The sequence below is a fragment of the Ictidomys tridecemlineatus genome, chromosome 2 (genome assembly GCF_052094955.1).
Source record: "Ictidomys tridecemlineatus isolate mIctTri1 chromosome 2, mIctTri1.hap1, whole genome shotgun sequence".
Lineage (NCBI taxonomy): Eukaryota > Metazoa > Chordata > Mammalia > Rodentia > Sciuridae > Ictidomys > Ictidomys tridecemlineatus.
In genome coordinates, this window is record NC_135478.1 from 224,317,044 (window position 1) to 224,342,135 (window position 25,092).

General features: G+C 42.4%; 1 protein-coding gene across 4 annotated transcripts in view; it reads left to right on the forward strand.

Moving 5' to 3' along the window:
- Positions 1-421: 421 nt before the first annotated feature.
- Positions 422-25,092, forward strand: part of Cul1 (cullin 1) — an 84,041-nt gene continuing 59,370 nt past the window's right edge. The window contains exon 1 of one of the 4 annotated variants that reach the window (XM_078040750.1): positions 422-441. The gene's annotated coding sequence lies outside the window, so the exon portion shown is untranslated. Of the gene's footprint in view, positions 442-1,073; positions 1,165-1,232; positions 1,371-1,501; positions 1,641-25,092 lie in introns of those variants that run through there. The other 3 variants (XM_078040751.1, XM_078040749.1, XM_078040748.1) reach the window with 3 other exon arrangements.

The following is a 25,092-nucleotide window of genomic DNA, read 5'->3' on the forward strand; positions in this document are numbered from 1 at the left end:
ATAATTTGGACACAGGTAAATACAACAATACTTTTTTTTTGGTGGTGGTGGGGGGCGGGGGAAGCTACTGGGGCTTGAACCCAAGGCCTCACACATGCTTGCAAGCACTCTACCAGGGATTGACATTCCCAGCCACCCACAAAAAAATCTCTAAAGATACTTAACAAAAGTTGACAAAAGCCACATTTCTATCCAAGGGACTACATACCAGTGGGATGGTTCTTCTGCAAGAAACCCAAGTTACTTAGGACACAGCGAGGACCCTGGGCCGCCCCCTGCTCTGGCAGGGGGTCTCCGCAGTGTCCTAGTTTGCAGAGAACAGGAAGTCGCATCCGCCACATGTCTGACCCAGACGACGGGCTATCTGAACTCCTGCCCTGCTCCTGTCCATGGAATCGCGGAGCCAGGGCATCGGAGCACCTGCCTCCACCTAGGTGCGGGGTAAGTCCACTCTCTCCCCAGCTCACCACAGGAAGCCCACTGGCTAGTCGTGCTGCCAAAACTCTCACGTAGTTTGAATATTCCAAAGCCCCCATCATGATTTAATTTCCAACCAGTGATAGTAACTACTTCCGACTACACGTGAAAACAGCGCAGGCCACCCCTTTGTGGCATCAAAGCCTCCAAGTCTAGCCACCATCTCTTCTGACTAAGGGTAAGCTGAGTTTTTGTTAAAACTCGCCAAAAACGAGTCGGCTAAAGAGTTTAGAGAGGGAAGCCTGGTTCAGTCCTTTTGGAGAAAGCGTTAGAAAAGGCGGGACACACACTTGCAGGTGAGCCCGGGTCTCTGGCGGCCCGGCGGCGGGCAGGTGCGGGTCAGGGCCCGGCGCGGCTCTCGGAGCCTGGCCCATTTCTGCGCGTCTCGGGCTTCCTCGGCTCGGCCGGGGTCTGTCGCCCGGAGCGGAGGCACATGGCTGGGTGCAGCTGCGTCCCTTGCCAGCTCGGGCTGTGTGCGCGCAGGGGCGGCGGAAGCCCCTCTCCTTCGGGAAGTTTCTCCCGGGCCCGGAGCCCCCCGCCCAAGGTCAGCCCAATCGAGAGGTCCGAAGTGGCGGGAACCCGGCCTCCAGAGGTGGCCCGGCGGCGGGGGCGGCTGCAAAACCCGGCGGCGGATCCGGCGCGCCGCGCGGGACGGCTGGGCGCCCGGGCAGGGGCCGCGGCTCGCAGGTAGACAGCGCCCCACGAGCGGGGCCGCCGCCGAGGGCCAGCCGGGTCGCCGGCCGCGGCGGGCGGGCGGGAGGTTTCCGGGCCCCTCCCGCGCCTCGGGCGAGCGGGGCGATGGCGGCGGCGGTTTCCCGGCTCCCCCTCCCCGGACGCCGATGGCGGTGCGTTCCGGCCCTCCCCCACGGCCTCTCCCGCGGTCGCCGGAGCCGGTGAGGCCGGGAGGGCGGGGAGCCGCGCAGGAAAGGCGAGAGGGCGGAGGTTGCGTGGTGCAGGCGGCGGCGGCGGCGGCGGGAGGAGGGCCGGCGGGCGGGCAGGGGAGGAGGCGGAGGCGGGCGCCGTGTCGCACGCAGCTCCAGGCGGGGCAGCCCGGGCGGCTGAGGGACGCAGCCAGACCTTGGCGGGACGGGGTTTCTCGGGGCCCGGGCCCAGCGAGCAAGCGGACACGTCGCCGGAGCCTTGGGGGCACCCGGGAGACGCGGGTGAGTGCCGGCGGCCGCCGGGGCCCAGCGGCGGCGGCTGCGGCGGCGCAGGCCGGGCCCGAGCCGCGGTGTCGCAGTGACTGGGGCCGCGGCTGCCGAGCGCAGGCGCCGGGCAAGGCCCGCGCCGCGGCGGGGCGGAATGGCGGCTGGGCCGGGGGACTCGTGGGCGGAGGGCGGCGAGCGGGCCCCGGCCCTGAGTCACCGGGAAGGCCGACTCGGGCCTGGCGGGGCCTCGGATATTGAATTCGGGCTCGCGGCCGCCAGGCCCGGCTACGCACTGGGAAAAAGTCCGATTCATCGCCCCAGCCGCGGCGGCCTGGCGGCTCCGGCCTTTCCCAGCCGCGGGCGGCTCGGCGTCCGCGCCTCGCCTCGTGCGGCGACCCCCGCGGGACGCCCGGACGCGCGCCCTCTCCCCCTCGCCCGCGCAGGTCACGCTCGCAGCGGGACTCATGCTCTCCAGGAGCCCGGGCTCGCGCGCAGGAGCAGCCGCCGAGCCGCGCCGGGCGCTCCGGCTTTCCGGTCCCCTGTCCGCGGCCCCCGGGTCCCCCGCTCGCATTGTTGCGACGGTGCACGGCGCTATTATTGGGTAATAGTCGTCCTTTTGCCCCGTTCTCCTGGGGAGCGGGCCGCGGTGGGCGCGCAGGGATGCGAGTGCGGCGGCCCAACGGGACGGAGCCCCCCGGCGCTCGTGAGTCGGGCCGGGCCCTGCGCCACGGCCTCGGCGCGCCCCCGGTCCCGGCGGGAGCGCGCGCTCTGACCCCGGAGGTAACCGGGCGCCGGGCCAGGCCGCGGGGAGTAGGGGTCTCCGGGCCCCGGGTCGTGCACCTTCATTCCCAGGCCTGGGAGGCCCCTCTTTCTGTCACCTGTGTAATGCGGTGCAGTGTAGACCTAAGATAATTCGGATTGGAATGCTTTTACACGTTCCCCAGAGATTAACCTCCAAAGTTAAGAGGTTTCCCACTAGCTCTGCCCAAAAGAGGATTCGCTTTTCCCTCTGGGTCACTGTTGTTGCTTTTAGTTCCTAGTAGGGGTTAGTGGTAAAGGCACAAGTACTGAATTGCAGTCAACGTACCCAAGTATTTGCTCTGTAATTGCTCTTTCCTGTAGTGGCATTAAAATAGTTAAGAGGGGAGTAAATGGTCAGGCAGTTTTCGATATGCGCTTATACTTTTTAAGTCATGAGCTGCTCTCTCATGAACGTAAGCATAACCGTATGAACCTAAGCATACCGTTTTAGCAGTTCGTTTTGAGGGGTACGAGAATTTACCGGATTTTCTGATGTCCCAGGGTTTTATGTATTTTATGTAGCACAGTACTACCCACTACTTTTGTTTAAGAAAAGTAGGATATGATTTTTTTTTTTAAGGTTTAGGGATATTAGAAAACTCTTCCTTGACCATTCCATTTGTTGCTTTCCAGGGCAATTGGAGATAATGGCATTGAATTTCAAATTCCCAAGACTGGCTTGCTTTAACTCTTATTATGCCCATTTTTGGAGGTTTCAGGAGAGTGCTCATTTAGTTTGAGAGGGATGGCTGAGTTGCTTTCTAAAAATGTTAAGAACTTTTTTTCTCATTGGCATCATCTTTTAAAAACTATTTTGCAACCAATTTTAGATACACTATGGTTTTTCCACCAGTTTAGATGATCCACCCTCCCTCTTTGAGAGCACCTTGCTCATGTCCTCATAGGCGGAGACAAATGCTGAGCCTATTCTACACCACCTCCATACGTATTACTTGAACTCCTCTGCCCCTACTAAGTACTACCTTCCAGCTACAATTAACTTAGTCTTGATTGTTAAGGAAGATTTATTTCCCATACACAATCCAGGCTGTGAATTCATTGAGAAAAGAGGGGATATTCTTTACTTATTTTTGCACTCCCAGAGTAATATACCTCAGTATTGTTTTGTTTTGTTGAATGAAGGAACTTTCTAATTTAATCCCAGTGTTTGCCTTTTGCTCTGATTTTGCTACAGAAAACTGTATTTAATTGCTGTATTTAAGATAGTTTAAAGTGCAAACTATTATTTATATGCTTTAAATTTTTTTCATTGTAGATGGATAGAATACCTTTATTTTATTTATTTTTATTTGGTGCTAAGGATCAAACCCAGTGCCTCACAGGAAGCACTCTGCCATTGAGCTACAGCCCCAGCCCCTATTACATGCTGCTTAAGAGAGAAGCATTTGTCACCTTTCTCATTTTCCACACTCTCCCTCCCTAGTATCTAGCTGAGCGCCCTAAGAGAATAGTGTTCAGGTTTTCTTTAACTGTGGAAATCCAGGGAAGTGAGAAAAAAACAACTTGTGAAACTTTCACAAAACTTGTTTTAAGGTATAGATTTTTACGTGTGTGTGTGTGTGTGTGTGTGTGTGTGTGTGTGTGTGTGTGTTTAAACAAAACACCCCCACTTCACCCCCACAGCCTTGCCTTGCCTTTGGAGCAAAGCAGTTTGGTAGTTGAGAAGGAGGCCAGCCCAGGGGTGTGACTAGTCTGCATGAAGTCCCACTGGGTCCTGAGGACCTTTTCATTCCCTTTATACCCAGGGGCAGAAATGGTGTGCCTTCCCTTCAGCATGGAAAATTTAGGTTAATGTACTTTAAATTGAGGAGTTGTTTTCCATTCTTCAAATTTTAATAATTAGGGCCCTGCATCTTTTGACTGTGTTTGTATTTCGTAAAGTTTCAACCCTCTAGCTTCCAAAGCATGGCCTTTCTGCCCTTTGCTATTGAATCACTCTGGGAAAAGATGTCTTTTGGAGTCTAGTGGCTTCTTTTTGAACTGATCTTTTAGCTATGCCTGGAGAAAAGGGTGGTGGCCATTTATTTTAAAGACCAATACTAAATTTACCTTGCCTTTTAAAAATTATTAGTAGATTATCAGTAAGGTGGTTTTTTGTTTGTTTCAAAACAAAGAAATGAGCCTGTATGGTGGTGCAGGCCTGTAAACCCAAGGGCTCTGGAGGCTGAGGCAGGAGATTGTGAGTTCAAAGTCAGCCTCAGCAAAAGCGAGGCACTAAGCAGCTCAGTGAGACCTTTTCTCAAAATAAAATACAAAATAGGGCTGGGGGTGTGGCTTATGGTCAAGTGCCCCTGAGTTCAATCCCTGGTATCCAAAAAAAAAAAAAAAAAAGTCAAGAAATGAGCATTTGAGCATTCAATGAAGAATTAAGTGAGTTTGGATAAAACCTTTAAGTTTATTATCAAGGACTTTAAGCTAGTAATAGGTACATTTACTAATATACACTACATACAGAATTATTGCAACACTTATGACTTCAAATTTTTATTCACACAGATTTTCTAGTGTCTAAAAAACCTGCATGGGGAGGGTACTTATTCCTTTATTTTTGTTTGGGTGAAAAGACAGGGAGTCTAGTTTGAGCCTAACTTTGCTAGGCCTGTATTTCCTCATGTGTAAAATGAAATAGCTTTTAATTGATACTGTTTAAGGTTTCTTTAGGCCCTCAGAGTATATGGATCCCATGGGAAAGTCACAACTTTTTGACAGGAACAGCAACATTGGAAAAACTACCTCATAGAAGGTAATGTATCATATATACAGTTGACAAGCAGAGTTGTGACCCCTAGGTTTGATAGTCATTTTGATTGTTCCCTTGGGAAGCTTGAACCGGGTAGCATGGTTTTGCTCTCCTTTGCTTCCAGGCCATGCTTCTGCGTGATTGGGGTTCCATTCCCTGAACTTTGTTTGTGTCTCTCTTCCATCCCCCCTTCCTATAGCTGACAGTTCAAGGTTGCCATCCCTTGGAAGCTTGCCCATTAGGAGCCTTCCCAGGTTCCTGGGGTCCTGCCTGTTTTACTGTCTCGGCATTCACACTTCTGATAGTACTTGGTGATCTCCCTCTAGACTGCCCTGTAGGACAGGGATGGTGTGCCACACGTCTGGCCCCTATGCCTAGCGTGCTACTAATGTCAACATTTTTGAACATCCCTCACTTGAAATCTTTACAAAGCTCTATGAAGTTCAGGTACTATGGCTTAACCCTTTGTTTAGAATGTAGGAGCAGAAACTTCTCTGGTGAAGGCCAGGGCTGGAAAGGTGGTGAATCCCCAGTTAGAATGAAATAGTATCCCAGGGCTTGACCTTTAACAAGGGTTATATCTGATTGATTTATAAGGTGGAAGTTGTTTTGTTAGATAATGAACTAAAATATTAACGATGATTTACCTTTAAAATGAAAATATTTGAAGGATTGATATCTGATCATCACTATGGAATTTATCATGTGGAGCAGACCTATATCATAATAGTTTAGAAAACATTATGAAATGGGTGTAGCCATTTAAACAGGTAAAATGTGTCTGCTTTGGTGAAAGTATTTAAGGCAGAAAAACAGTTATGATTTCAGGATGGTGAACTTGTGTGATTTAAAATGATTTTTAAAAAATATTTATTTTTTAGTTGTATTTGGACACAATACTTTTATTTTATTTATTTTTATGTGGTGCTGAGGATCGAACCCAGGGCCTTGCACGTGCTGGGCAAGCGCTCTGCCGCTGAGCCACAACCCCAGTCCTAAAATGATTTTTTAAAATATTTAAAATACTTATAAAAGATAATAGGGTGAAGATAACATAACTGTAACATCAAAAGTAGAGACAGTAAAGGAGAAAATTCATTTGGCTACTTTATTTGTTTTTTTTTTTTTTTTTTTTTAAAGAGAGAGTGAGAGAGAGGGGGACGGAGGGAGAGAATTTTAACATTTATTTATTTCTTAGTTCTCAGCGGACACAACATCTTTGTTGGTATGTGGTGCTGCTGAGGATCGAACCCGGGCCGCACGCATGCTAGGCGAGCGCGCTACCACTTGAGCCACATCCCCAGCCCTCATTTGGCTACTTTAGAGTAATAAAACTTCATAAGTTAAAATCCTGTATGAATTACAAGGCAAATAGCAAACTGAGAAAAATAGTCACTTACAAGCAAATTTACTTTCCAAGCTATGAAAGGATGGCTTATAAACCAATAAAATAGTCCCCTGCCTCCTGGGAAAAAAAGGGAGGAAGGACTGGTAATTTATACAAGGAGCAGGAGCAGGAAACATGAAAAAAGTCTTCAGTTTTACTAGCAGTATTCCCCAAGATGCAGATCTATGAGATACTGGGGTTCTTTGGAGGGAAGGGGGAGCAAAGATTAATAAAATAAGCCATATCTGTTGAGAATATGCAGAAATGAATCCAGTCATTGCTAGAAAGAGTAATCGAATAGGATTTTTCAGGAGCAAAATATGCAAGAACAACTTACATAAAAATATGTGTGTACCTTGAAATAGCTAATGTGCTTCTAAGGATTTAGTTAAGAAACTAAAAAGTGATTCATAGATTAGTAGTCTGTCCTGGGTATGCTATTGTTTAATATCTTCTTATTGTGCTATTATGGATGATTTAGTATTGTTTAGATAAGTCTTTGTATTTCCATAATACTATATTTAATGAGCATTTTATGAGTGCTATAAGGTGCCATATGTAATAAAATTTTTTTAGCATCTGATTTTATCTTTGAGCATTGGGATTATGGGCTATTTTTATTTTTTCCTCCAATATTCTACAGTGCAGATGTATTTATGATACAGTAGACAGATTTTTCTTTTGCATTGCGAAGTATCAAACCTAGGGCTTTGCATATGTTAGACAGGTGCTCCACCTCTGAACTACATCCCCAGAAAGGTTGGGTAATTCACAATGAAAATCCCAAGAAAAGAGAAGCAGAGGGACCACTGGCAAGGCAGAGCTTCTGCTTGTTAATGCTGGCGGCACATGGTGCTTGCTTTACCTGTAGTTGCTCCTGTGTGCTGTACCGGTGACACGTCTGACCTGGTAGCCTGTGGTTCTGGTGGTCAGGTCTGCCTTTGTCTTCCCATTCATTTCTCATATTGCAATCCTTCAGTACTTAGGTACTCTTCACTAGGTTGTCTTAATACAATGAAATTCATTTACATTTTGATTGATTTACTTAAGGATGGGGGGATAAAGATCAGAGGTGGATCATACCTGGGTTCAATCCCCAATGCCATTTTTAAAAAGAGATTAGGTGCTGATTAGTTGCCTTTGGAGTGGAAGTTTCCTTTTTTTAGGGGCATTGTGACTTTCCTATCCTTTTTGCTTCCTAGTGATAGGACATGCATTTTAAATGGAACGTTTAAAGTTGATGTCATTATGTTTAAGAATATAAAGTTGCTGAAAATTAGAAAGTTAATTACTTTGGCATAGTTCTGTAGCTTGTAAATTTGAAAGGTCACTATTGATTATCTTAAGAATGCTACTCTAGACGGCTTAAATTAGGAATACTGTTGGAATTATGGAAAATAGGCACACAGCATTGTCACCAAATTGGGGGAGGAATGCCTTTGCCACATAGAAATTTTATACTAAATAATTATATCTGCCTCAGGGGCATGTCAAGTCAGGGTGTGGGAAGAAGGCAAAAGAGCTCAGATCTCTCTTCCTGTGAGATGGAAGGAGTCTGCTCTGGTCAGAAAGGTTAGGAATCCTGCATGAGACGGATAAAGTACAGACCAGACTCCGCAATCCAAAGTGAGATTGAGGCGTAGATGCAAAGGCCAGGCCATTTCCTCCTCCCTAAACCCCAAGTGTATCTTTGGGAACTAGGAGATACAGCTTGGGGGAGGGTGAAAAACGAAAAAATCCAGGGTGATTTCTGATTTCCGCATTTTAAAGATTAAAAATCTTTAAAAGATTAATGATTGGATATGATGGAGCATATCTATAATCCCAGTGACTCAGGAGGCTGAGGCAGGTGGATCACAAGTTCAAGTACAGCCTCAACAATTTAGACTCAGAAATAAAAAGGGATGGGGATATAGATCAGAGGTGGCTCATCCCTGGGTTCAATCCCCAATGCCATTTTTAAAAGGAAAAAAAATTTTCAAAGAAAATTTACTTGCAGATTCTTCCTTCATATGATGACACTTAGCGGAGTGTTCAGCACTGAGTGCTCCTGAAGATCTGCTGACCATGTTTTTGTTACTTAGTAGCTGCTGGCTATCCACTTTCTGCTGCTCTTAAATGCTTTATATTGAACAGAATTCCATCTTTGCTGTCCTGATTGAAAGTAGAGTGCAGCATAGGAGTGTATTATGACATTAGTTATCAGGTCGACTACTGAATTTGAGTGTCTTGTATTTGACATGTTGATGAAAGTCTACCTGGGCACCTGATACCGAGAGGAGGTTGCTTCCAACAAGTGACCCAAGAGAGACAGAAGGGAAGGCAGGCCTAGGGATTCTGGAACAGTTTTGCCTGAAGTTTATCTTTTCAGTAGTAGCTTTGTTTGTGTCCTAAGTATAGGTGACTTTGCCCTGTACAGGGTTTTTTTTTCTTTTTAATATATGTGATCTCTTTGAACATTAGGAAGCTTTGGTTTATTTGTTTTGCTTTGCTATCATTTTTACAATAAAGGAGCTCTGCTCTATCACTCTACATGTTACTGTGTTTTCAGGATTTTTATTTATTTTCTTAAATTAGAGTTTGTCCCTGTAAGGTATAAGAATTGGAGGGAAGATCTGTGAATAAATTTAGATAATGCTGGTTTGCATCAGTCTTTAATATGTTAATGTGCATTGACAGTTTTGTAAGGGGAGGATATTAGTTGTCCCCCCCATACACAATACACACTGAGTTGCTGAGGCTGGCCTAGAACTTGGAATCCTCCTGCCTCAGCCTCTGGAGTAACTGGAATTATAGACATGTTCCACCATACCCAGCTTACTCCCAACATGTTAAAAGAACATGTTTTGTAGAGCACATATAGATTTTCAAATCAGAATATGGGAAAATCATGTGCTCTTACAGTCAAGATTTGGTATATAGTAATTTTTTAAAAATATATATTTTTTAAATTGTTGCTGGACTTTTATTTATTTATTTACATGTGGTGCTGAGAATCGAAGCCAGTGCCTTACCTGTGCTAGGCAAGCGCTCTACCTCTGAGCTACAATCCCAGCCCAAGATTTGTTATATAGTAAATTTATGTGTTCATTTTTTTCTGTCTTTGATGAAGCGTGATGAGCATGTGGAAGCTCTTGTGTTCTTTGTAGCACAGTGTGTATGAGCCTTGGAGGTCAGGATCCCAGTGAAAAACTGTTGTAGGTTTAGTTGTCAGGAAGGGATTTTTGCTTGACTTTAGTTTTTGTCTCAATCCTAAATTCTAGCTGCTATTAAAGGAAGTGTCTTAAACATTTTTTAAAAGCATATTCATCAGCATTAATCCATAATTAGTACTGAGAAAACAAGAAAGTTAAAGCCTGTGTTCATCACATTTTACTGGTAGTATCAAATATTGAGAGAACTTCTTAAACCTGGAAAATACTGGTTTGTAACAGGAACTACAGACATTTCAGATTCTCTTTTCCTTTAAAAGTCTAGGGGCTGGGGGCATAAGCTCACTGGCAGAGCACTTTCCTAGGCATTAGGTCTTGTGTATGGTCTCCAGCACCATAAAAGAGTCTAGAAACATTAAGTTTTAAAGGTATCTTGGTACTTCTTTCTCCTAAAGTACTCTTAGGTGCTTTCCTGACACATTAGGTTGGTTTGTCTGCATTTTAAACTCAGTGGCCTTCAGAGGGTGATTACTGCTCACATGATATGTTAGGTCAGATTGGTTTGGGAAGCGTAACCAGGTCTACTTTCTAGAACATTCTGTGCCCTCTAGAGAGGGGTTGTAACATGCACCCGTTCTTCTGTGCCAGATCACGGTTATTTTTTCTTGGGTGATCTGTGGACACGAGGGTTCAGTGGGGAATCCTTGCTGCAGTCATTTTTTTTTGTCCTGGTGGGGGTTTGGTAGCTCTCTTGGACTTGATCCTGTTGTACTTCTGTGTCTTTCAGTTTTATTTAGGTTGGGCAGCTGGAGCAGAGATCCTTTCCTCCTGCTCACTGCCTTCAGGGCTCTCCCGTAGCTTACCTGCCCTTACTACCTCCTGCCTGCCCCAGACTGCTCTCTTTAGCTTGTTCCTCAGCCCTCTCCAGCTTTCTGTGTCTAGCACTGTATCTAGACACCGGCCTAAAACTTTGTTCTTTCTTGTTCATATTTAGAAGCTACCAGACCTTATTAGCTCTTGATTCAGGTTTCACCCTGTTGTCAGCGGCTTCAGTATGCTCTGTGCCCCCAGCCTGGTGTATCACCCGTGTTGATGCAGGACCTGCCGTGGCTCCCTGGCCCACACAGTCTCCCGGGCAGGTGCGGAGCCACCATGGCCTGGTCGAGTGGACCGTGCTCCGTGTCTCAGTCCTTCACCACAGCAGTCCCTTCCATTTTTAACTAGCTGCTTTTTTTTTTTTTTAACCGGCTCTGCTACACTTCTTGCCTGAAAGTAGCTGGCATTGGTTCTGCTATTTCTCTCAATCTTTGTTCTTCAAACTCGATTTATGATTTTGAAGAACAAAGATTAAATAATTTCAATAAAGCAATCAATTTGTGGAAATTCTGTTAACTAGGATTGTACCATAGTATATATAAGTATTGAAACTTTCTTTTGTTAAAGCTGATCTATGAAAAAATTTGATTAAATAATTTATAGATTATTAGAATTATTTTGAAAGTATGATGTGTCAGATGAATGTCTCCTCTGCTTTTTATGGTAGATACAAAGGTGAGTGTATGTATATATATATCTATGACACTAGTTCCCATAATAGTTGTAGGAAAAGTGACTTGAAAAAAAAATTTGATAACTCCCTTGACAACAGTGAATGAAACTGCAGTTTTATTTTATTATCAGCATTATTTTTAAAATTTTCTGGTGCTGGGGTGGCACTCAGGGCCTTATGCATGTTAGGCAAGCAGTCTACCACCGAGCTATATCCCCAGCTGTAGTTTTTCTTAAAAAGGAGATCCTCCTGCCAAGTGCAGAGGGTTTATTTGTTTGATTGACAGTCTAGTGTAAAGTAAAGTGACCACAAGACTTTGTGTGTGTATATGTGAGATTTTGGGAAAAATTAGTCCTAAAATGTACTAAGTAACTAGCACACTTTATTTTTTCTTTATTTGTAATTTTTAGAAGTTGATTTATTTGCAGTTTTGATATGTCACATTTATCTTAGAAGATTGAATCATGTTTCCTCTATTATGTCTGTTAATGTGAGTTTTTTGTTTTTTTTTTTTAAGAGTGGGAGAGAGAGAGAATTTTAATATTTATTTTTTTTAGTATTTGGCGGACACAACATCTTAGTTTGTATGTGGTGCTGAGGATCGAACCCGGGCCGCACGCATGCTAGGCGAGCGCGCTACCCCTTGAGCCACATCCCCAGCCCAATGAGTTTTTGATTTTATTAAAACTATGGAAAAATCTGTATTTTGTGGTAGGGTGGATTTTGGTTTTTGGTTTTTTTTTTGGTACTGGGATTGAACTCAGGGGCACTTGACCACTGAGCCACATTCCCAGCCCCATTTATTTAGAGACAGGGTCTCACAAAGTTGCTTAGCACCTTGCTTTTGCTGAGGCTGACTTTGAATTCAGTCTCCTGCCTCAGCCTTCTGAGCCACTGGAATTACAGGCGTGTGCCACCATGCCTGGCTTGGTGTTTTTTCTTTTCTTTCTTTTTTTTTTTTTAATATTTAGTTTTTAGTTTTCAGTGGACACAAAATCCTTATTTTATTTTTTATTTTGGTGATGAGGGTTGAACTCAGAGCCCCACGCATGCCAGGCGAGCGCGCTACTGCTTGAGCCACATCTCCAGCCGCTTGCTGTTTTTTCTTTACTTTTAAAAACATTAACTATATTTTCAAATGGGAACATGAATGGTAATTTTCAAAGTAAGCTACTTGGAGTATAAGCTTGAATGCCATGCTTGAGAAAATACACTGTTAATGAAGTCAGTTATATGAATCCAAGAATACTGGCAGCCTTATGCGGACCCCCACACTAACCTTGAGCTGAACAGTAAAGCTGAATGACTGCTGCACCAGTCATAGCCTGAGCAGTAATAGAAACTAATGACATCTCCACAGTGGAGTGTTCTTTTACTTAAAATATGGGTTTTGGTTTTTGTAGAGATGCAGAGGGGCTGCTTTTATATCTCTTCTGCCTCTGAACAGTGCCCTTGCCTGGCTTCTGGTATGGTGAAGTGGAAGGATTGTGGAAGCATCCGTTGAGCCTGGGAAACACAGCAAGACACCCTCCACACACCTCCCTATCACAAAAACAGAACAGCAACCATAACCCTCCCCCCCAACCTAAAGGAACAAACAACACCACTTTGATAGTTGCAGATAAGAACAAGTTGTACAGGCTGTGTGGGAATTTCAGGAGAAATCTTTGTAAGTAAAAAGGTGCATCTTGATTAGGGGTGCTCAGTGCAAAAACTCAAGTAGAAAATGCTGGAGGCATTTTCAAACCATCTCAGGCTTCACCAAATTTTCCCCTTTGAGATAGACATGACCAGATCTGCGTAGAAAGCAAGTTTGAATTAAAAGCCCCAAAGAACACCACTTTTTAGTGAAAGCTGTCATCAAATGACATTTTCATGGGCTCAGAAGGTGTGTTCAGCTAGTCAGTTCATAGACTGCATTTAATCTAATTGTCTTTTGATGTCCAGGTTTAAATACGCATGCGTCTGGTTATGCGTCTCCTTGCACCCTTTCCCTAGCATTTACAATGTCTGAAAATTTACAAGTTCCACAAACATGCATATATGTTTGCATGTTAGGTGTTTGAAATAGTCTCTGTCACGGTGATATGAGTAGTGGCCCTTAAGCTATTTCTGTATAAGAAATGTGGGTTTTTTTGTTTTGTTTTTGGTACCAGGGGTTGAACTTGGGGCACTTGACCACTGAATCACATCCCAAGCCCATTTTTTGTATTTTATTTAAAGACAGGGTCTCACTGAGTTGCTTAGCACCTTGCTGTTGGCTGAGGCTGACTTTGAACTTGCAATCTTCCTGTCTCAGCCTCTTGAGCTGCTGGGATTACAGGCATATGCTACCGCACCTCGCAAGAAATGTGTTTTTTAGGGTAACCCAACACCAACAGTCAGAACTGAAAAGGCACTGAGTGGCACAAGCTGAACATCCCTAAGTTGAAAGGCTTAAATCCAAAAATACTCTAAAATCCAACATTATTTGATGTTTGAGGACCAACATTATGCCACTAGTGGACAGTTCCACATGACTTGTCACAGTGAAAACTGTGACTTCACATGACTTGTCACAGTGAAAACATAGGTGTATTAAAACTACTATGTAAACGTGCCTTCAGTCTGTGTGTTTAAAGTGTATATGAAATATAAATGAATTTTTGGTTTAGATTTGGTTCCCATCCACAAAATATATGACTGTATATATGCAAATACTCCAAAATCTGAGATACCTCTGGTCCCAAGCATTTCGGATAAGGATTACTCAGCCTATAATACTTACCTTGTTTAGAGCCTATGGGTTTTTGTTTTTTTTTCCTATTTCAATTTTTTAAAAAGTTCCAGTTGCTATTTGCTAAATTGGTTTTATGATCTACACAGTAATGGATTAAAGCCCTCTGTTCAGAAAACAAACATGGTATAAATAGATGATCAAATGTAATTCCATTTCTTTTTGTTTTAAAATGAATGAAAATTCTTGGCAGTAAAATGCATACAAGTACCAGTCTTCATCATTGAGGAAAAGCATTGCACTGGAACTGAGAATTGAAATCTAGTTCTTCACAGCTCCAAATAGTTTATTTGGACAAACTGGTTAATCTGTATAACACCTATCAGGTGTAATGTGCTCATAGTTTTTTGTACAGTTTTAGCTTTTACAGCAGATATACCAGCAATGCTTGTGGTACCCTACTTAGAAATTCTACAGTCATTAAAGTAGAAAAAATAATAGATATTGACTGAATTAAAATTGTTACAAACAATTTTAAGACTTTGAGGGCTTTTTATATAAATTAAATTTTAAAAGGGTGCTCTTCTGGGCTGGGGCTCTGTAGCTCAGTGGTTTGTGTAGCTCAGTGGTAGGGCTCTTGCCTAGCATGTGTGAGGCACTGAGTTTGATCCTCAGCACCACATAAAAATAGAGGTATTTGTGTGCATCTACAACTAAGAATAATTAAAAAGGGGCAGGGGCTTCTTCTATTAATTGTTCAGGTACCATGTCTAAGAGAATAAAAATTGTGGATTGGAGCTGTAGCTCAGTAGCACGGCGCTTACCTAGTGTGCCCAGGACCTGGGTTAGATGCCTCGTGCTACAAAAACAAATAGTGAAGGCCCTCAAAAAGCAAGAAAATAAGACCTGGGGATGTAGCTCAGTTGGTAGAGTGCTTGCCTTGCATGTACAAGACCCTGGGTTCAATCCCCAGCAACACACACACACACAGGCAAGACAGCAAAAACCAGAGTACAGAATTTGTTTTCTAATTCTTGAGGTGCTCATAGGAGAAAGAGAAAATTCATACTTGATCTATTTCTCATGATTGTAAAATGTGTGTGGGGGATTGAATTAAATTAGTGTGTGTAAGTATTTATATTATGTAATTAGAAGGACCAAAGATTGACGGATAGAAGGCCAATATATTAATTCATTTAGTAAATTTTAGTGTCTGCTAATTTCATAGCTCAATTGACTTTTAGAAAGTGGGAGAAACAGAGGAGATAACTGAAGTTTGAATTATATTTGCTCTTGTACTACCCCAGGATGTGGATCTTGGTTTTATTTAAGTCTTTAAAATGATCAGTATTAATAGTTTTCATGGCTTGTTTGAATAATTTTATTCCTCTTAAATTTATATTTAATATAAACATTGTGGCCTTCCCTTTAGTAATAGTATTCTAACTAGGCCAAGGGAAAGTAAAATGCCAGGAGTTTTGGTATGTTTTTTGAAGTATCCTAAGAGATTTGAGTTATGTCCCTAAAATATTTGGAGTATTTATCTGTATTTCAGAACACCTGTATTGGCCAAGGCACCCACTATTGAGTGGAGAGGATTAAACTGTGAACAAGTTACCTGGGCACAAGCATAGAACAGGAGCCTGCAGATCAGAAGTATTACTCCCATTAAATCTATAGATTTTTCTACACAAAGAATAACCTTTACTGGTACATTTTCCAGTTGTACATAAAAAAGATATAAATGTAAAATCTACTTAGTAAAATATCCATTTTTCAAATAGCAATAATTATCAAGAAGTCTAATTTTTGGGAGCTGGGGATGTGGCTCAAGCGGTAGCGCGCTCGCCTGGCATGCGTGCGGCCCGGGTTCGATCCTCAGCACCACATACAAACAAAGATGTTGTGTCCGCCGAGAACTAAAGAAAATACTAAAAAATTCTCTCTCTCTCCCGCTCTTTAAAAAAAAAAAAAGAAGTCTAATTTTGAATTAAGAAAAATAAGTATGATATTAAATACTGGCTTTGTTTACTAATGTTTTCTAGCTTTTAAAATTATAAGTGTGTATCATGAGTGCAAAATATAGAAGTCAAAAGTAAGCCGCTACTTTCATTTTTAAGGAAGGGTTTACAAATATTATAAGCATAATTAATTCAGCAATTATGGCTTGTAATGGTCAACAAAAAGTGGCCTTGTATTTAATGGGTTTTAACCATTTCCTGTTTAAAACCATGTTAGATGGATCCTTAAGGATTTTCTCCAACCCCTCTAGAGTTTATAAAGAAGCAAGCTACCACTGGGGGATTCCTGCTGTGTACAAGGTATAGGACTGGATGTTTATGATGTCTCTAATATTAGTCTTTATACAGCAGTTCTGAGAATTTGGTATTTTGGTGTTTAATCCCCCCCAACCTTTTAAAATTTATTTTTTATTTTTTTATATTTATTTTTTAGTTGGACACAATATCTTTATTTATTTTTATGTGGTGCTGAGGATCGAACCCAGGGCCTTGCATGTGCTAGGCAAGCACTCTACCGCTGAGCCACAACCCCAGCCACCCCCCAACCTTTTTAAGGTATAATTGACAAAACTTGTTTATGATACATACATACCTTGACATGTGTGTATATTGTGAAATGATTAAATCAAGCTAATCACATACTTATTTTTTTGTGGTGAGAACTTGAAGGTTTACTTTTAGAACTTTTTGTTCCTTTTAAAGTAAGTTTCAAGTATATAGAACATTATTATTAACTACATTTGGTATGCTGTACAGTATATCTCCAGAGCTCATTCATCCTGTGTAACTGAATTTTATACCTTTGACAGACATCTCCCCACTGTCACCCCTGTGTTTAATTTTTAAAGATTGTTTTAAAGTGAGTGAAGAGAATTAGGAACCTAGGAGAATCTGACTAGCATGCTCACTTGTTTCAGATTCTTCCTATTTGTTTCTTCTCTACAGTGCATGGTATTGTTTTCTTGGTGCCATCTGAGTTGGGATCATCTTTTACTAGAAGTCGTCAGGAGCAATAGGAAGCATGAACATACCTAGGCAGGATGTGGTCGACCCTGTTCCAGACTTTGAATTCAGGGTTAAGGTCATTCAACTTTGAAACATGCATAAAAATTTTTTTATTATTATTTTTTAATGAAGTATGTGGTTTATTTTGGAAGTTGAAGCATGAGAGCTGTCACATGTTTGTATGTTGATAATCGTTATATTTATATCCTAGCTTTAGAACTTAAAAGGAAGCCTCTTGTCCCTTTCACATTGTCACTGTATGTATAATGGTGAACGGGGTAATAGTCTTCCCCTCTTTTAGTCTGTTTCTGTTAGCAACAGAGCTGATGTCCTCCTTTCACCTTTGTTTTGATAGGCTGTTTTCTCTTTCCACGGGATTGCTGTCTGGTTTTCTTGCCTTCCACTTTATTAGAGCTCCATTCTCTGTACCTGTCCTGGGGGTTGATCCCAGGGTCTTAAGTGTAGTCATTCCATCACTGAATTACGTCTACTGCCTGGAGCTGAGTTTTGCTTTTTTTTTTTTTTTTTTAAGTACTGAGGATTGAATTTATGCTAGGCATGTGCTCTACCACTGAGCTACATCCCCAACCCTTTTTACTTTTTTGAGGGGGGGAGACAGAATCTCACTGAGTTGCCCGGGCTGGCCTTGAACTTGTCAGGCCTCCTGCTTTAGCCTCCCAAGTAGCTGAGAAATACAGGTGTCCACCATAGCACCCAACTGGAGCTTTGTTCCGAAGCCACCAGTCTTCTGACACTCACTACAGTGACTTTTTTTATGGTAGAACTTTCCTTGATGTATCTTCAACCTTTGCTGCTGTTGAACTAGAAGTTGCATTAACTAACTATTCTTTACTTGCTGTTCCTGGCCTCCTGGTTTTCCTACCTGTATATTCTGGGGGTGTTGGAGGGGAGACAGGGACTCACTGTCCCTGAGTCCTCTAACTGTAAGCTTTAGTTCTCATCTCTGTTCATTCTTTATACTTTGAAGATGTTATCCAGGCTGATGCCTATAATTTTACCTTTTTTCCCCCCCTGTTACTAAATTTATTTAATCAGAGGTGATTTCCTTTGAGCTACAGTTTTGTTTTTTAAACTGCCTGCTTGGGCATTTTCATTTTGGTGTTTTTAAAATCACTTCACATTCAACATGTCTTAAGATTATGCTCTTCACCTCCTCTACATTCAGTTCTCTTCACATAACTTAGCCGTTTCTCTTAATAATGCCAACTTTCTTATGTAAAGTTCCTCTCAAATTCCCTTTACCCTTGGGATTTTGCCAGCATGAGGGTTTTTAAATTGAGTGCTCAGTTTAGTGATAGAAAGATTTTCAAATAAACACAGTTAGGAATATCTGAATGATCCACATTGAATTTTGTATATGTGAGTTTATATTTATTTACCCTTATAGTGTTGCCAGGTGATTCCCTAAAGCAGAGAATGTGATTGGTTGAGAGATTGGTTGAGATCCTGTAGGCAAATAAGTCCCAAGATGTTTTTATAGCTTTTGCAGTGTGACTTTTTTTTTTTTTTTACTTTTTTCATTATGAAAGATGAAGAATTTCACTTTTAGCCTATTTGCTGTGTATTTAAGGTCTAGTGAGTGAGTTCTGTCACTACTGTCATTCCAAAGTATTGATGACTGTAAATGATTCTGGCAGTTACTGTCATGGGACAGTGGAAAATCTCTTGTTGGAAAAGAGCCCTGGGAAACCACTGTGGTTTGTTGTCGGCATGCTAAGTGAAGGGATTGTCGGATTTCAGCCAGGGGTAGTGAAAATAAAGATGTGATTTCTTCTCGGTCTTCATTTACAGGCCCCCGAGTTCTCTGTGGGCCCCGCTGAAGTCTCGCCTCCACCTGGGTCCTATCCTGGGTCCTCCTCTGGGGAGCGGTCTTCATCAGCTTGTCCTCCCAGTTTTTCTTTTTGAAAGGAAAAGCAGATCTCTGTGCTTGTGTTCACTCCCCTCCCCATGCTCTTTGGAATTGTAGCAGCTACAGGAAGGGCAGCATTGTTCAGTCATCTCTGCTGGGAAGTCCTTGTGCCCGTGCCTGGACGTCCTCCTCCTTCCTTTTCACACCGTTATGTGAACCTGCCAGAGTTCAGTCATCTTGTCCCATTTGTGGAGTTTTGGGTCGATTTCCAGTCTTTTGCTGTGACTAAACTTACAACTCTTGTGGTTTTGGCCAGTTTGTTTATTCATTTATTTATTTTTAGTTGTCAATGGACCTTTATGTATTTATTTATACATAGTGCTCAGAATCGAGCCCGGTGCCTCACACATGCTAGGCAAGTGCTCTACCACTGAGCCCCAGCCCCAGCCCTGGCTAGTTTATTCCTAGAAGTGGATTGCTGGGTCAGAGGGTAAATGTGTCTGTCTTGTTATTAGAAATGGCCAAATTCTGGTTCATATCATTGAGCATTTTCCACCAGGCAAGTTGTTTTGAATTGCCAGTGTAACCAGAGATAGTTTATTGGAGGTTAAGAAATACAGATTTGAGACGCAGCCTTTGTCATCCTTAATTCTTCTCTCCCTGAGCCACCCAAATCCAGTCAGTTGAGTAACTGTAATTCCTACTTTGGGTTGTCTTTGCTGCTAGCCTTTCTTTTTGCATGGTGCTGGTCTAAGTTGAGTGATGCTCCCATTAATGCCACGCCTGTGTCCTTTCTCATGCAAACTCCACAGAACACAGACTGCAGACTGCTATTTCTAAAATCACGTCTGTTGTAGGGCTTCCCTCCTGAAGCCTTCATAACTGTTACCACACAGAACAAAGGCCTGGAGTTGGCCTACCCGTGCCTGCTCGCCCTGCCACCCAGCTGCTTGCATCAGCCCCACATATACTCTCGTGTGATTTGTTTTTCTGCCTCTTGCTCTTCCCTGTACAACACTCTTCCTGTACCTCTTATGTTCATATCCTAATTGTTCTTGTCGAAGCTGTGGAAAATATTGATTTCACCAAAGCCTTCTTGACCATTGTGGCCTAGAATGAGTTCTTTCCCCCCTGAACTAGTTGCTGCCATTTTTGTGTGTAATTAGGTGGTAAACCCTGTATACCATGTACCTCTTCCCATACCTTGAGGCAAGTAGTCTTTATGTATTTTCAGCTGTTTATATATTGTTGTAGGACAGTACAAGCTCTTCTGTTAGAAATGGCCTTGCTTTCTGGTGGAATACTGCTTTTGGTGCTTATGCTAAGACCTATGTGTCTGCAGATCCCTGCCATCTTGTAGAGAGGGGTGCATTCGCTTCTGGGATGAGCAGAACTGGACAGTTTGTTCATAGCTAGCATGCTTTAAGTTTGGTCTTTTTTCTTAACAGTTTTATTGAGACATGATTCTAATAACCACAAAATTCACTCATTTTAAGTGTATAAAGTCAAGAATTTTTAGGAAAGTCACAGTTGTGCCGCCATCACCATAACCCAATGTGTGAACAGTTCCATTACCCCAAAAGATTCCTGTGCCTGTTTGCAGTCACTCCCTGACCCACAGGCAACCATTATTCTACTTTCTATCCTGGACATAACACATGGTAAATCAGGTATGTTATGTGGTCCTCTGCATGTGGCCTTCACCTGGAGCAATGTTTGGAGGTTCATCCTTGCTGCATTGGTACTCCATCCTTTATTGTCAGGTAGTCTGCAGCTGTGTGGCTGTGCTGTGGTCTGCTTATCCATTTATCATTGATGGATGAACATTTGGGTTATCTACTTTTGGGCTATTATAAATAATAAACTATGAACACATTCGTGTACAAGTCTTTGAGTGCACGTATGTTTTCTTGCTTGGGGAGTAGTAGAATTGATGAGTCATGGTAAATTTGTTTTAACTGAACCAGGACTTTTAATGCCCCTGATGTTTGCTAGCTTTAAATAAAGATAAATGAGGGTAATGTAGGCATGTATGATATTTTCAGGTACTGACAACTAACTCAACTTTGAATTCGTTCTAGAAGCAAAATTTACTTGGGCATTATTTATATTGCTTCTCTGATTATAGCCTTGGACTCAAAGTTCGTTCGTTCGTTCGTTCCTTCCTTCCTTCCTTCCTTCCTTCCTTCCTTCCTTCCTTCCTTCCTTCCTTCCTTCCTTCCACCACTGAGCCCCATCCCCAGCCTTTTAATTTTTTTTTCTTGCCTCCTGGGTTGCTGGGATTACAGGTATGCAATACTGTACCTGGCTAACTTAAAGCTTTTCGAAGTCCTTAGATAAGTAGAGATAAAACTTAGCTAAGGTTTCTGACAGGCTGTTTATTACTATATTTGTCTCCAGTGCTGAGAATCCAATATAGGGCCTCTTGTGTTCTAGGCAAGCATCCTACCACTAAGCTCCATCTCCATTCCTAATTTAATTTTTGAATGCTTCTTGTTAATTGTAATTTTTTGAATAGAAGTTCCTCTAGTTCTATATAGAAAGGAGATAATTTTAAATCTTTCAAGTGTGAATTTTGAGAACCTTGTATTTCTTCTTTTTTTAATTCATTAATTTTTTTATTCTACTTAATCGTACAGGAGAGAAGAATGCATTTCAATTCATCGTACGCAAATGGAGCGTGACATTTTAATTCTCTGGTTGTACACAATGTAGAGAAGCACCATTCGTGCAATCATACATGTACCTAGGGTAACAATGTCCATCTCATTCCACCCTCTTTCCTAATCCCACCCTCCCCTTTGCCCAATACAAAGTTCTGCCATTCTTCCCATTTCCCCCCCCCCACTCCAATAATACTAAACCGAGAAAACATTCTTACTTTGCTTAACATAATATTCCCCAACTCCATCCATTTACCTGCAGATGCCATAATGCTGAGTAATCTTCCATTGTGTATGTATACCACAGATTCTGTATCTGTTCATATATTGATGGGTATTTAGGTTGGTTCCTCAGTTTAGCTATTGTGAATTCAGTTGCTATAAACATTGGTGTGCATGTAAACTGTAGTTTGCTGATTTTAAGTCCTTTGGGTATAGACTGAGGAGTGAGATAGCTGGGTCAAATGGTGGTTCATTCCAAGTTTCTGAGGAGTCTCTACCACTGCTTTCCAAAGTGGTAGCACCAATTTGCAGCCCACCAGCAATTATGAGTGTGCCTTTTCCCCCAAATCCTCTCCAACACTTATTATTGCCTGTATTCTTTTTTTTTAAAGAGAGAGTGAGAGAGGAGAGAGAGAGAGAGAGAAAATTTTTTTAATATTTATTTTTTACTAATCGGCGGACACAACATCTTTGTTGGTATGTGGTGCTGAGGATCGAACCCAGGCTGCACGCATGCCAGGCGAGCGCGCTACCGCTTGAGCCACATCCCCAGCCCCTTGCCTGTATTCTTGATAACTGCCATAATGACTGGGGAGAGATGAAATCTTAGTTTTGATTTGCGTTTCTCAAATTACTAAAGGTGTTGAACATTTTTTCCATATATTTGTTGATCACACTTGTATATCTTCTTCTGAGAGGTGTCTGTTCAGTTCCTTAGCCCATTTATTGATTGGGTTGTTTATTTATTTATTGGTATTAAGTTCTTTGAGTTCTTTATGTATACTGGAGAGCAGTGCTCTATCTGATGTCCATGTGGTAAAAATTTGCTCCCATATTGTAGACTCTCTTCACCTCATTGATTGTTTCTTTTGCTGAGAAGCAGCTTTTAATTTGACTTCATCCCATTTATTGATTTTTTTAAAAAAAATTTTTTTTTTGGTTATAAGTGGACACAATATCTTTATTTTATTTTTATGTGGTGATGAGGATTGAACCCAGTGCCTCACGCATGACAGGCGAGTACTCTACCTCTGAGCCACAACCCCAGCCCCCCCATTTATTGATTCTTGATTTTATTTCTTGAGCTTTAAGAGTCTTGTTAAAGAAGTCAGGGCCTAATCTGACATGATGAAGATTTGGACCTACTTTTTCTTCTATTAAGTGCAGGGTGTCTGGTCTAATTTCTAGGTCCTTGATCTACTTTGAGTTAAGTTTTGTGCATGGTGAGAGAGAGAGGTTTAATTTCCTTTTACTATGTACGGATTTCCAGTTTTACCGGCACCATTTGTTGAAGAGGCTATCCTTTCTCCACTGTATGTTTTTGTTGCCTTTGTCTAGTATGAGATAGCTGTATTTATGTTGTTTGGTCTCTGTGTCTTCTATTCTGTACCATTGGTCTACATGTCTATTTTGGTGCCAGCCATGCTGTTTTTGTTACTGTTTCTCTGTAGTATAGTTTAAGGTCTGGTGTTGTGATGCCTCCTGCTTCAGCTCTTTTTGCTAAGGATTGCTTTGGCTATTCTTGATTTCTTATTTTCCCAAATGAATTTCATGATTGCTTTTTCTAGTTCTATGAAGAATGTCATTGTGATTTCAATAGGAATTGCATTAAATCTGTATAAGAGTTTTGGTAGTATGGTCATTTTGACGATATTAACTCTTATCCAAGAGCATGGGGGATCTTTTCATCTTCTAAGGTCTTCTTCAGTTTTCTTCTTTAGTGTAGTTTTCATTGTAGAGGTCTTTTACCTCTTTTGTTAGTGACTCCCAAGGTTGGCTTTTTTTTTTTTTGAGGCCATTTTGAATTGGGTAGTTTTCCTAATTTCTCTTTTAGTGGATTCATCACTTTTATATAGAAATGCATTTGATTTAGGGGTATTGGTTTTTATATCCTGCTACTTGGCTGAATTTATTTGTTGTAGAAGTTTTCTGGTGGAATTTTTTTTTTTAATCTTCTAAATATAGAATCATGTCGTTGGCAGATTAGTGGCAGTTTGAGTTCTTAATTTCTTTTGTCTGTCTGATTGTTCTTGCTAGAATTTTAAGGACTATGTTGAATAGAAGTGGTGAAAGAGGACATCCCTGTTTTGTTCCAGTTTTTAGAGGGAATGCTTTAAATTTTTCTCCATTTAGAATGATGATGGCCTTGGGCTTAGCATAGATAGTTTTTACAATGTTGAGGTATGAACCTTGAATTTCAGTAATCAAGTCATTGAGTCTTGCCTAAACTAGTAAATGCCTTTCTTGGATGTTGCATAAGTAGAACTTTAAATATTGAATGCATAACTGTTATTCTGTCTTTATAAGATATTAGTTCTTGTCATCTAAGCTAAAGTTCCTTCTGGATTAAAAAAATTGGCCAAAATTAAAAATAATTAATAATCAGATGTAAACTAGTGAAAATTGAAATGAAAGTTTAAAGTATTTTTGGAATTTAGTGTAAATAAGAGTCAAGTTTGTGAGTTTGATGGTTCTCCCTGTCCTGCTCTTTAGTAGCAGTTTGCACTTGTTACCCAGTTATGTCAGGAAACTCACTGTCTTTTTGCATGGTTCCCTTGGAAGTCAGCTTGTAATCTGAAATTGCAGGGTAGCTCTCAGTATCCTTAGCGAAATGGAATGAGCAACACTCACCTTCCTATGGCAGCAGCACTGAGCAGGGGATGGAAAGAACCGGGTTTTAGAGTGTAGTTCCAGGGTGGGAATCCTTGCCATCGATGAGTGGCAGAGTGGGTTTGGGCAAACGATTTCACATCTCAGCCTGAGTGCCCTCATCTGTGGGCTGTCGGTAGTGTCGTGTAGAGAGCGTAGCTGTCTGAGGATTGGTGAGTTAGTGCATAGAGGTGGCACAGTGTGGAGGAGCCCCCATGAGCAGGAGTTCTCCCTTGCGTAGTTGATAAATGGCCATGGCATGATTCTGTTTGATGGCTCCAACCTGGAGGAGGTGGCTGTGAGCGTGGGGTACATAAGCAGAGTATGGAAGGTCACTGGCCCTGGTTCAGAACGAGTGCCTGTTTGTGGAAGAACGTTCCTTGGGCAGCAGTGTGGACTGGAGGGGCGAGACTGGTGACAAAGCATTTTAGACCCCTTAGTCAGTGACTCCAGGAGAGAGAGTGTTGGGCCCCCAGCAGTTGTGAGTACTAAAGAGAAGGGAATGGGTTTAAGAGGGTGAGGACCCGCGGCAGCTGCTGCTCCTCCAGGAGGGTGGGGAGCCCAACCCACAGGCGAAGCCTGGTGAGCAGCTTTGCAGAGGCCTGGGGAGGCAGGGTGGGTGGCTGTGGGGCTTGGAGGGGAGGGCAGCCCTGGCTTCACTCCTGGGGCTC